This window comes from Protopterus annectens, chromosome 1.part2 (assembly GCF_019279795.1).
Source record: "Protopterus annectens isolate FY-2018-M chromosome 1.part2, PAN1.0, whole genome shotgun sequence".
In the NCBI taxonomy this organism is placed as follows: Eukaryota; Metazoa; Chordata; order Ceratodontiformes; family Protopteridae; genus Protopterus; species Protopterus annectens.
In genome coordinates, this window is record NC_056727.1 from 1,217,973,642 (window position 1) to 1,217,986,847 (window position 13,206).

At 41.7% G+C, this 13,206-nt stretch overlaps 1 protein-coding gene across 1 annotated transcript in view; it reads left to right on the plus strand.

Annotated features, from left to right (window-relative positions):
* SYF2 (SYF2 pre-mRNA splicing factor) overlaps positions 1-13,206 on the plus strand; it is a 669,776-nt gene that overhangs the window by 323 nt on the left and 656,247 nt on the right. The gene's annotated exons all lie outside the window — the stretch shown is intronic.

Below are 13,206 nucleotides of genomic sequence, written 5' to 3' on the forward strand. Positions count from 1 at the left end.
TAAAAGCAGCAACATGGAAGCTTACAGGATGGCTAAAATATAATGCTTTATGTTTATAAAACTATTTTGATGAATTATAGTGATCCCAGTATTATTTACCATGGATATCAGTTAAAACTGTTATTAACATTGAATGTGTGTCAGATCTTTTTGGTGAGGAACATGGACTTTTGAGACTCAAATGAGGAACGTTCCTCATAATGAGGTACACTTAAGAGGTGTCAGTTGGCTGAGTTACTGTCGGTGAGCAAGCTCTGTATAGTTAGTCATTGCTGTCAGTCTCTTAGGTAGGTACTAGGCTATCTGCCCGAGGGCATTTATAAGCCTAGCCAGAGTGTGTCGGCTTTTGCCGCCTCATTGATTAATTAACTGATCTTCTGCCCAGCAGAGCCAGAGAAGTGATCCCAGGGTTGTATTTTCTGTTACCCATCCACTCATCAAGGTTTCTCTTGAAGAGTGTTAGTGAGGGGCTCTGCCTGATGTAGTTTGGAATTTTGTTCCAAAGCATGAGGGGTCTCTGTGACAGGAATCTATCCCTCCAGCATGTTCTATTTATTGTTGTGGCGAGGTTTAGCTCACTAGAGCGCGTGGCTCGCAGTGACTTGGATTTCTTTAGGTGGAGTATGTCCATCAATTCTGAGTTGGACATGGCTTTGTAAGTCAGGCAGAGTTCACCTCTGAGTAAGCGATATGCCACTGAGTACAGCCGGAGTTTTTTTTACAGTTGGGCTGCATAGGGCATATGTTTGAGGCCAGTAATCCTCTTGGTGAGGTACTTTTGTGGTCTTTCCAGCTGTTGGAAGTGTTTTGTGAGGTACATCCCAAATGGGGCATTGTACTCCATGATGGGTCTAATGAATATCAGTAGGTTCAGTATGTTTTGTGCTATTTTGCACTAGTTCAGTGCATATCTGCGAGTTGCCACTTAGATTCTTAAGATAGCTAAAGAAGGCTTTGTGGTTATCATTTGAATCCTTGGCTATTTTTCTTTCAAAGTTAGCCTTGGATGATTTCATGAGGGACCTTAGTTTTTTACTGATACTGATCAGGGATGTCTTTCCTTCTTGGGATGTGCTTTTTTCTGAACTAGTTTCCTCCTTCTGTTGTATAGCCTGTTTATGGCAGGGGTCCACCAAACTGGTTTCCTTCTCTTAGAGGAGTGAGTGTTGGTTTTGCTAGGGGATCCATGCATCCTTGTAGGTGCTCATAGAGTGCATTTGTAAAGGTTTCTGCATCTTGGGCAGCATTATCCTTTAGCGTGGGGGCTGTGAAACTTACCACCTCTGTCTGAAGTAAGGTGAAGTTTGCTTTAGAAAAGTTTTTACTGTGGTTTCCTTAGTTGGGGGTGGTGGTGGGGTGTGGACATCTAGAATGATTAGTTTATGGTCTGATCTAACAAGTGACGGGTTGACCTCTGGTGTGGAGCACCTATTGCCCCTGTTGGCGGTGACCGCGTCCAATATGTTTTTACCTCTGGTAGGGGAGTTTACCAGCTGATCCAGGGCGTTTGAGTTGATGAATTCCAGGAAGCGCTGGGCCTGGGAGTTTGTACTCTAGTAGTTTTCCCAGTGAATGATAGGGTAATTGAAATTGCTCAATATCAGGGTGTTTGGTAGGACCTTCATGTTTTTCAGTGTCTCCAGAAAGGTGGAGTGGGGGTCCTGGGTCATGGAGGGTGATCTGTAGCAGGCCACAATTTGCATTGCAGATTTACCCGATGTTAGTTGCACATGGATGATCTCAGAGGTATCATGCTGCGCCACTAACCTGGAGGTGTAAGTATCCTTGATGAATATGGATACACCCCCTACTTTTGAGTTTCGGTCCGTGTTCTGTGGCCAAAACGTGTGGTATGAGTTGTAGCCAGGTAGTGCTAAGGTGCTCTCTGGAGCCTTGAACCAGGTTTCAGTTAATGCACAGATGTCGACGTTCTCCATACTGAAGAGTGCTTTGAGCGCATGCATTTTGAGATTTAAACTCCTGGCGTTGAGTAGCATAACCCCCAGTTTTTTGTTAATTGTGCTGTTTACGGAGATGGGTTTGACTTTTGAGCTTTGCCTGAAAAAGGCGCTATGGGGGCAGCAAGAGCCTTGGCCAGTATTTGAAAGCCTAGGGGTGACAGGTGCAAGCCGTCTCTTGTGAAGCAACGCGGCTTGTCGAGCATGTCATCCCAGGCTGACAGACACTGGATCTCCTTTGAATGACACCAGAAGCTTAGCCAATTGTTGAAACTGATCATTTTTTCTTTATACTGAGGTATCATTCTTGGTGAGGGCAGGATGCTACTCAGGGTCAGGGTCATACCAGCCTGGACTACATGATCAGAGAGCTCTTCCATGTCTCTTTTCATGTAGTCCAGGGAGGTACGTCTCAGGTCATTCACACCAACATGAACAATGACAGAGTCATATTTGTACTTGTTCTGGAGTGACCTGAGTGCTTGTGTTATGTGGTGGATTCTGGCTCCCGACAGGCAGCTAACAGTAACCTTCTGCTTGTCCAGCCTAGTGAGTGGGATGTCAGTGTGTCTGACTATAAAGTCACCTATTACTAGTGTGTTAGGTATGTTATTTCGCCTTAAGGGTTGTGATTGTGCAGCACACTGATTTTGTCTTTTATGTGCTGTCTGGTTTGTGACAGGAGGTGCAGGTTGTTTGGCTGTCTGCTTTGGAGGTCTCTGATGCTTTTGCAGGTTTTTATTTAGAGCATCTGAGTATGATTTTGTGTATTTATGTGTATTATTTGCTAGTGCTGTTTTAGTAGGTCTGTGTGCGGCTGGAGGTGTGGTGCAAGTGTTAACCTTCTCTTGACTGTCTGTTCCAGTCTTGGGTGGAGACAGCTTAGCTTCCAGTTTGGCTGTATAATTGCATCTCTCGCACATGTTAGTGTTTTGTGGTAGGAGGAAAGGGTTGTCTGTGTACATGGGGCAGTTGTAGCATTGCCTCAGGATACCCAGATTCGCCAGCTGGACTGGAGAGTACACCTGAAATTGCCCTTTGGTCATGCTTGAATAGTAGAGTGAGCTGCTTAGTCGCTTGGTTGGTGAGGAGTAAATAAAGAGCCTTGCCCTGCTGGGCAATCAGTGTCAGGGTATATTAGTGCTTGCTATTAGGTCTGAGCAAGTGCTGGGCTGTAGGATGATTTTTGAGTGCTTAGGTTGAGAGTTAGACTAGTTTCAAGGGAAAAACTGAAGAGGAGATTTAGTGGAGCCGGGAATAATTTAACCGTGGCCAGCCAGCGCTGCCCGGTGTGCAAAACCATGCAAATGTGGTTTTTATTGTAGGGAAATGAAAGAGAGAGAAATTGGCCCAAAATGGCCAATAAACTACTAACTTCTGGGCTGGAACCACTCCTCTAGGGACAGATAGGTTGCTCAAAGCTCCCCTCTCTCACAGGTGAACAGAGAAACTTCCTTCTATCCAAGTAAGGTATGGGCAACTCGGAAACTAGTACCACAGCCCTGAATTCAGCACTAGCCTGAAAACTGGACTATACTAGCTTAGAAAGGTGGGAAACAAGGACATTTTTTTCTTGGCACAACAATTGGGGACAAAGCCAAATAATAATAGGCAAATCCCCAAAACAAGGGACAGATTTTAAGACTTGCTGTTATTTACTTAGAAAGTTGCTAGAATAACGATATTTTATTTAATTAAGGTAAAGTTTCCCAAATACCCTATTCATGGGAACTTTAATTATTCCTCTATAGACTGGCAAACCTACACTACCTCATACTCACTGGCACAGTGATTCCTAGACTGTATTAACACAATTGCTCTTCACTAGATAGTGTGTATACCCCTCAGAGATTCAAACATAGTAGACCTGGTACTCACCAGTATGGGAGAGTGCAACCCCCCCCACCCCCCACAGTATCACATCTGAGGTTCGACTACAAAGCTGCCTCTTTCAAAATAAAGATCAACTTGGTAATCCCAGAAACTGTGTAGCAGTTAGGAACTATTCCAAATAAACTACATCCTATTGAGTGATAGTTTGTCAAAGTTTAGTTCCCCTCCCAACCCTGAGTTCATAGCAACATAGACTTGTTTACAGAAACCTTGTACAGCCATGTAAATGGCTGTATAGCGGTTGCTGTACCTACAAGAAGTAAGTCCAAAACATAGTCTAAAAACAAATCATACTGGTGGAATCCTAGCCTTAGTAGAGTATATAGCAAAAATAAAAAAGTCATGGCTAAAATCAGTAAGAGCAACTCCCATATTGATAGGAGATCTAATTAAACTAAAGAAAAACTAAGAGGACTAATTAAGTCCAACAAGGCCAGTTAATGAGGTCAGGATAGCATCACAGGCTAAAGACAGCCAAAAGGCCTTCTGCAGCTGTATCTGAAAGTTCAAAGGCAGCACACATCACTTTGCTGAACTGGTGGTCGGTGGTGCCACCTTCATGGAGCAGTGCAACATGGTGAATTTGCTGTCTGACAAATTCAGCTCAAGCTTCACCCTCCACTCCTCCCCCCTCCCCCAGAAAATACCTACTAACATAATCCCTCCAACTATTAACAGGGAGCAAGTCCTGGCGTCACTCGCTAAGGCCAAAAACACAGCTTCGGTGAGTTCCAACAATATTCCGGGATATCTTCTAAATAGCTTGATACATGGCCTTTCAGGAGCACTTGAGTCCCTTTACAACTACAGCCACAAAACAGGCTTTGTACTATGAGACTGGAGAACTACAGTGGTTATCCCAGTTCATGAAGGTGAACCATCAACCGACCCTAGAAACTACAAAGGCAGGGAATGAATTATTATGTTAATGATCAAAAAAGGCATAGGCAACCTTCAGACACCAGACCCAAACCAGTTTGGCTTTGTCAAGGGAAGGACATGCCTACTAAACTTGGTGGACTTCTTTGAGAAGGTCACCATGTCAATGAATGAGGGGAAAATGGTGCATGCCACCTACCTGAATCTTGCTAAGGTGTTTATTTCAATATTCCACTCTGGTAAAGTTGATATACTTATTGAACTGGGCATAAACCCCTACATAACTCGGTGGATTGCCAGCTGTCTCACAGGCAGGACCGAGGAAGTCAGGATTACTGATACCACCTTCACTGAGAGACTGGCCACGAGCGGAGAACCTCAGGGATCTATGCTGGGACCGCTCTTATTTGGCATCTACTTCTCGGAGGTAAATGCTAATGTCAGGGTCATTTGGTTGATCAAGTTTGCAGATGACTGCAAATTGGGAGCTATCACAAACTCCCAATTTGGTTTGGTTCTTGCTGCTACATTTTCAAGCCACTTAATTAAACTCCTTATGTTCCAGGACCTCCAGTCACTTCCTGCTTTCTCTTCCAAACTGTATTCTGGAGCTTGAAATCCCTGTTTGCTTCTGACAGATTTAGATACCTCAAAAGTATGACCCAGTTCCTCTACCTACACCTTTACTTTTTTTTTTTTTTTTACATTCCCCCATCCCTTGATGAACATCATGTTCACTGCTGCACTCCCTTAGTGGTTCTTTCATGTGGCCATTGGTTTTATTTTTATCATTAACCACTTTCCTTCGTGCATGCTTCATTGTGCATCTGCATGATGCACATGCAGTGAGTACATTGTGAAGAAATCACTTCCTTTTGTGAATAATGCACCTACAAACAGCACTGTAGAAGGAGATGCATTTTGTCAGGTTTCTGATCTCCATCAGAGATTCTTGATGAAATGCATTTCCTAGAGACATTTGTCCTTTATCCTTGTTGCAGGAAGAGGTGAATGTATGAATCCCGTGATTCACTTCCCTTTTTGGCTGATTTCTGCAGTTCTCAGGCTTCTCCCTGAACCTAGATCATTTAGGTCACAGTCAGGGCTCCATCCTTGTGCAACATGGAGCTGGATTTTAATTCCATCCCATTTGTACTCTGCTTCCTTCACTCATCCTCCACCCTTGATGTGCTTTGGGGCTGTTACTCTGTTATAGTTAACCAGCACTTTCCACTACCTTTTATGTTAATCTCATTAGCATTTACACTGTATTCTTTTTAAAAACTGTATGTCTTCATTTTGTCTCATTACTGCGGTGGTGGTGCTGCGGTAGCATTGTTGCCTCACAGAAAGACGTTGTCCTGTTCAATTCTCAGCTAAAGCGTCTTCTGTGTGGAGACATGCATGAATGGGCGTACCTTCGTTGAAGGTTGTGTGTCAGAGCTGGCAACTCGGTACGTAAAAATCTACTGCCAATCATTAGCGGACCGGAGTTCCGCTGTGGCGACCCCTAACCGGGAAAAGCCGAAAGATACGATGATGACCAAATGCAAAGGCAGCACATTCTACATGCATGGTGTTTCATCTATTAGTTGATGGCCAGTGGTTTAATTAAAATTCCACTTTTTTTAATACATCCCACAGCAGCCCATTTTCAGCTTTAGAATTTTCATTCCTTACTGTAAGTTGAAACATGCTCCTTTCAACATCGCTCATTTCCAATTTTTTTCAGTTTCATCCTCTTAACCCATTCCATCCACTTGTGGTCTTATCTTATTTTCTAATGCGTTCCCTTTCCTTTTTTTAATCCTGTACTATTATTTCTCTCAGAACCTTTTTTCAGCCCTTTATATATCTTTATTCTTTCATCCATGTTCCATTTGGTACTTTACTTTGTTTTGTATTATATATATATATCTATATCATATATCTCCTTTTTCGTATCTCATTTTTACATGAGTTGTAAAAGTGCTTTAATTTTTCTTAATCCTGTCTGTATATATCCACTGTTCCTTCCCATTTCCAGTCATTCTTTTTCCTCCCTTCCTCTCACCCTGCCTATCCTCTTCCCATATCTTGATTTAGCATCCTTTTAAGTTCATTCTCTACTGGAGTGCGTTTCCTTTTTCATTTCTTAGTTATTGCATTTTTCCCCTATTGTCATAAATAACCCAACTAATTATATTATTCCTTTCTTATTCATCTGCTCACTGGTAAGATCAGACCATAAACTAATCTCACTGGATATTCACATCCCGACCCCACCCCATGCCCGGAAAACCACAGTGAAAAACTTCTCTAAAGCAAATTTCACACTCCTCAAAACTGAGGTGGAATCCTTCAAAGCCCCCGGGCCTGTGGATAATACGGCCCAGACCACAAAATCCTTTATAAACGCATTCTATGAACACCTTCAGGAATGCATGGATCATGCAATCCCAAATAAAACCAAGACCCAATCCTCCAAAGGCAGGCGTCCTGTCTGGTGGACCCCAGCCATAAACAAACTATACAATAGAAGGAGGAAGCTACTACATGTCAGAGCAAAATCCCAAAAAGGGAAGGCATCTCTGATCAGTGTTAGCAAAAAACTACGGGCACTCATAAAATCGTCTAAGGCCAGCTTCGAGAGAAAAATTGCACAGGACACTAAGGATAATCACAAGGCTTTCTTTAGTTATGTTAGGAACCTGGGTGGGAATTCCCAGATATGCTCAGAATTAGTCCAAAATGACAAAAAATACACCGAACCCACAGACATTGCCAACATCCTAGCTGACAGGTTCAGCGCAACCCCACCACCACCACCAAAAGGGCTAATATCTATCCCAGCAGAGTGCTGCCTCCCTGACATCTCAGATGCTCAGGTAAGAGCTGCCCTCTCTAGAGCAAGAAACACAGCATCAATGGGACCAGACGGTGTCCCGGGCTGCGTCCTACATGAACTCCAGGAAGGGCTAAACCCAAACCTAAAACTACTGTTCAATTTCAGCCTTACTACAGGATATGTACCCAAAGAGTGGCGTACAGCAACAGTGGTCCCTCTCCACAAAGGTGGTGCCTCAACGGATCCTGGAAACTATCGCCCCATAAGTCTCCCTAGCTTGGTCTGCAAAGCTATGGAAAGGATCATCATGGACCTTATAAATAAAGATATTGGGGACCTACAGACACTCGATCCTACCCAGTTCGGCTTTGTTAAGGGCAGATCCTGCCTCTTAAACCTGGTTGATTTCTTTGAAACGATCACCAAGGCCATTGACAAGGGGAAGGTCGTCCACACAGCCTACCTGGACCTCGCAAAAACCTTCGATACAATACCCCACTCGGGCATTATAGATAAGCTCACCAGCTTAAATATAAACCCCTATGTCACTAGATGGGTTGTAAACTGGCTCAAGGACAGAACCCACATGGTTAGAATAGCTGGAGCCATGTCAGACTCCAAACCAGTTACAAGTGGCGTCCCACAAGGCTCAGTCTTGGGACCTCTCTTGTTCGGTATATATTTCTCGGAGGTACAGGCCAACATGGAAGGACTGTGGCTGACCAAGTTCGCAGATGACTGCAAACTGGGCGCCATAATAGACTCTCCAGCCAACACAAGCATCCTCCAAAAGGGCCTCATAGAAACAGACAACTGGTGCCAGAGCCATGGCCTCAAGCTAAATGCCAAAAAGTGTATAGTCATCCCCTTTGGCTAAAACAAAGTGCCCACAAATTACCACATAGGTGGTAATCCATTAAGTACAGAAGAAGTAATTAGGGACCTGGGGACCCAAGTTGATAGCAATCTCTCATTTGACAACCACGTGGCCAAAGTGGTTAGAAAAACATTTTATACAGCCCACATAATCATGAAGGGATTCACATCTAGATCAGGGGAGGTCATCGTGCCTCTTTACTCATCCCTCATCAGGCCCATAATTGAGTACAATGCCCCTTTTGGGATGTACCTTACCAGACACCTGCAGCAACTGGAAAGACCCCAAAAGTACCTCACCAAGAGGATCAAGGGGCTCAAACAGATGCCATATGCTGCCTGGTTAAAGAAACTCCAGCTCTACTCAGTGGCATACCGCCTGCTCAGAGGCGATCTGTGCCTGCCGTATAAAGCCATGTCCAACATGGAATTAATGGACATGCTGCACCTCAGAAAATCCAAATCCCATCGAGCTATGTGCTCGAGGGACTTAAACCTCAGCACTGAAATAAATAGGACATGCTGGAGGGACAGATTCATAACCCAGAGGCTCCCTTCACTGTGGAATAAAATCCCAGTCCAGGTTAGGCAGAGTCCCTCATTGACTCTCTTCAAGAGGAATCTTGATGAGTGGATGGGAGATCGTAGGTTTACCCCGGGTATCACTTCTGTGTCACTGTTAGACAGAGGCACAGTATACTAACCTCAAAAAAGGGCATAGCAAAATAAATTTAAAATGGGTGGCGAAAGCCATACACACTCTGGCTAGGCTTATAAATGCCCTAGGGCAGATAGCCTAGTATGAACCTATGTTGTACCCCAATTGAATAACTCCTTTGTTATTTTACCTGTCTCAGGGCTATCTGAGCCATTATTTCCTACATCTGTTTTCACTTGCTCCAATTTTACATAGCCCCAAAAAATGTGTGTCCAAGATCCATTTCTCTTTATGACGTCTCCAACAATGCCCATCCAAGTTCAGAAACATTCTTTGCAGTCTATGGGGTGTAATAGAAGTGTTTGTGCAGGCATTTCCATGCAAATGTTTTAAATATATGGCTTTTTGATCCATACCTTAGTACCTGCAAGTTTTGCTTCCATTCTTGCTGTCCTGTTTTTACTTGCATTATTGCTTTAAAGGTTATCCTCATCCCTTCTCTATCTTTCTCTCTTAACATTATTAACTACCCTTTTCCTATATTTTATCAACCCCTTCATTGCTTTCCCTTCTGTCCTCCTTTCATTTATTTCTCTCACTATTTCTAGCTGTTCATCCTCAGTCCTTATTTGTTTCCAGATTTTCCTCTGAAATCCCACTCCAGGCAGTCCTCTGTTTGATACTCCCCTTCTCATCCTTTCACTTTTTCACCTTTTGTAATTTACATCCAGTACTTCAATTTCTCTCAAACCCTCTTCCATCTCAATGTGACTGCTCCTCTCATTTCATCTCCTTTTTTGTTTCTCTATCGGTGTCAGCACCTCTCTTCTTACTCTTCATTCCTGTACCTTCCGGTGTACATTGAAGGTTCTCTTTGTCTCCTTTTTCCTCTACATCTTTAGATCTTTTTCTAATGTCTTCCATAATGTCCCTTTGATATAAATTTTACATTTCTCTTTGTTTCGTCATATCCTTGCAGTCTGTTCTATACCCAGCATCCACAAACCTCATTATAATTGCAGTCATACAGGCTTTGAGTTCCATTTTAGGGTCTGACAATACTAATCCTCCTTTTGAATTGTACTGGTCAACACTTCTCAGCACACTCTTGTTTTTTTGCCTTCTCAAATAAATTCTCTCCATGTTTTATTTTTTTTTTTCGGTACCCCCCCCCCCCTTCTGGCATCTGCCAAAAATGAGCAATTCATCTCTCTGATCTATGTCTAGTCTTAATGTTGTCCATCATTTGTAGCTGTTTTTCCCTCATTCTTATGTCTTATTGTATGTATTGAACATTGCTACTTCCATGTTCTCATTCAACCAGATCCTTAGATATTTTATTTCTTTTTCCACATTACACCTCTGTAGTCTTCCTCACATTTATTATTATTGCCTTTGTTGTGTCATGTTTTATTTTATAACCCGACTTCTTACCAAATCTTTCCACAATATTCCACAACCTGTAGGTATCTTCATCTGGGTGTGTGGCTAAAGTCAGGACATCATCAGTATCTTTTTCTGGGTCTGTGGCTGAAATCAGGATGTCATCAGCATACAGAGTGATTTTCTTCTCTTCTCCTTCCTAGTTATACCCCCTTATTCTTGATCTTATTTCCTCTGATAATAGCCGAGTATATAATGCGAATAGCAAGGTGGGACAGGGGACAACCTTGCCTCGTCTCCTGTGCTTTCTACACCTGAAGATAGTCTAGCTCTTATCTTTATTTGAGCTGTTGCCTTTTTATATAAATTTCTTACAATTCTTGCACATTCCATAGTGAATCCTCATCCTTCCATTATCTTAAATAAGAAAGCCTACTCCACCCTGTTGAATGTGTTTTCTGCATCTAATGATGTAAATGCTAGGCTAGTCCTATAGCCTGCATTATTAAAGTTGTTCTTCTAATACTGTCCATTCTCCTCCTTCCCTTCACAAAACATGTTTAAGCTTCTTGTATCAGGCTAGGTAATAGCTTTCTTAAAATGTCTGCCATTTAAAACATGTATAGTCATGGACTTCAAAGATGGCTGCACACTGATAAACAGCTTAATTTCAGTTCTCCTAGTATGAGAGCAGAAACTTGAGAAATAACATCCAGTAAAATTGACATTTTGAGTAAAATAGGTACTGGCTAGTAAATATACTGCCTTTATGGCAGCAAAGAAAAAATTTAGAGAACCTGAAAGAAAATCAGCCAGAAGCGGTGAAGAGAAAACATAGGAATACTGCAGCTGTTCAGCAAAAACAGTTCAATCTTCAGCTTTGGTACATGAGATGGCCTTTAGTAATTTAGAGGAAAAGTAAATTAAATGTACCCAGAGGTGGTTAAAATAAATGAAACAAGGAAGGAATATATCAAGTCAAATAACAAAGGCTGGAAAAATAGAAGTGTTAAGTAGTTATTCAGATGAACTGGTAAAACTGCAAAAAACAGAGGCTGAAATGAAGAAAAGGCTGGCTGAGCATAAGGTTTCTCAAGAAGACCTGCTCCAAAAAATGTTAGAGACAGTTATAAGACAGTGTGTGCAGAGGAAACCTGAGATTTTCTGCTGTATCAAAGAAACGGAAGCAACAGACTGCATTAATTTTATTAAGTCACAAATAAGCAACTGGACTGGTATTCCATAGTAGGACTTGTCAATTGAAGGTGCACATCAAGTGCTTGTTCCAGTCCTGGCCATGGCAAAGCACCCAAGATCTATATTAGTAACTGTTCCATCACAGCAGCTGAAAGAGTTAGTCCTGACAAAACTGTGTCAGAAGGGAAAAGTATTAAAAATCGGAGACATCAGAGTGTTGTTTGTTGAAAATGATTGTTCACTGTACAACAGGCAGAAGCGAGGTAAATTTATCCTGGAAATCAGGAAGTTTTAAGAGGCAGGTGTGAGATTCATGCTACCCTAAACAGCTGACTTCAGAATATTTTTTTCCTGAAGAATCAAAGACATTTTTGGATGCAAGCAGGCTAAGGAGGAAGTAAAAAAGTTTATCCAAGAAAAAGGGAACCAACAAACATAATGGGGACTCTGCCTCTCATACTTCTGACAATAAAGCTCATAGAAAGACTTTGTATAGTGTATCAGGGGTATTTTAAATGTGGGGGTGGGGAAGTCTTTTCGTAACTATTATACTTGTTAAAGATATTAAAGTAAATAGCTACTTTTTACTTGTAAGAAATGTAGGCTTTACAGTATAAACAGAGAAGAAAGACTAGACAGAAGGAAGATTGAGTTAATATTGTGTGATCTTGGGCTGCTGGGGTGGGGTGTAAAAGTGCATCTTTCATACCAAATATTTTCATAAGTTTTTTCAAAAATCTACACTCTTTTATTGTATTTTCCCTTCTAGCCTCCCCCCCCCCATGCATCCTTGCTGTTGCAAACCAAATTACAGTCCCTACTTATAAGTAATATTCCCTGCTGAAAGCTGATTATTTCTCCCAGACTTTTCATTAAGCTTTATTGTAGCACTTTTAGGTGGAATGCAAATACATGTCAGTGTAATTTTCCTCCATTGCCAGTAGCCCCTTAATACTACAACTCTACCATTATTATCTTTTTTCCCCTCTTCTATCACCATTGGAGCTCCTCTCACAATTAATGTAAGTACTCCCCTTTTTCTTTGTCCCAGATGATTTACTGAATAACCATCATGAAATTGTTAATGTATCAAATTCATATGCTCAGTTCTTTCTAAATGTCTCCTGTAGCACAGCTATTTATACTCTGCATTTTTAATATAGTTCACTACTATTTCTTTTTGCATACATTGATGGGACCATTCACTTTTAAAGATAATATGGAAAGTGCTGTCATTATGATAAAAAGTTATTATTCCCACCTGTTATGTATAACAGCTTTTTAAGTGTCTAGCTTCAGCTTTTGTCTTACATGCATACACTAATGTTTGGCAGGTTAAAATGTTATGTAGTTGTTTCCTGTCATATCCATTTGAACCTATGTCATGTCTTATAAGACTTTTTGTTTTAACGAAAATCTTAAATACAAAAAACACCCCAGAACTTAACGTAACACTAACACACAGAACTATGTACATCTTCAAATACTGAAGTTTAACCCTCCTAATAGGAACAATTGTATCAGATTGAGAGCCA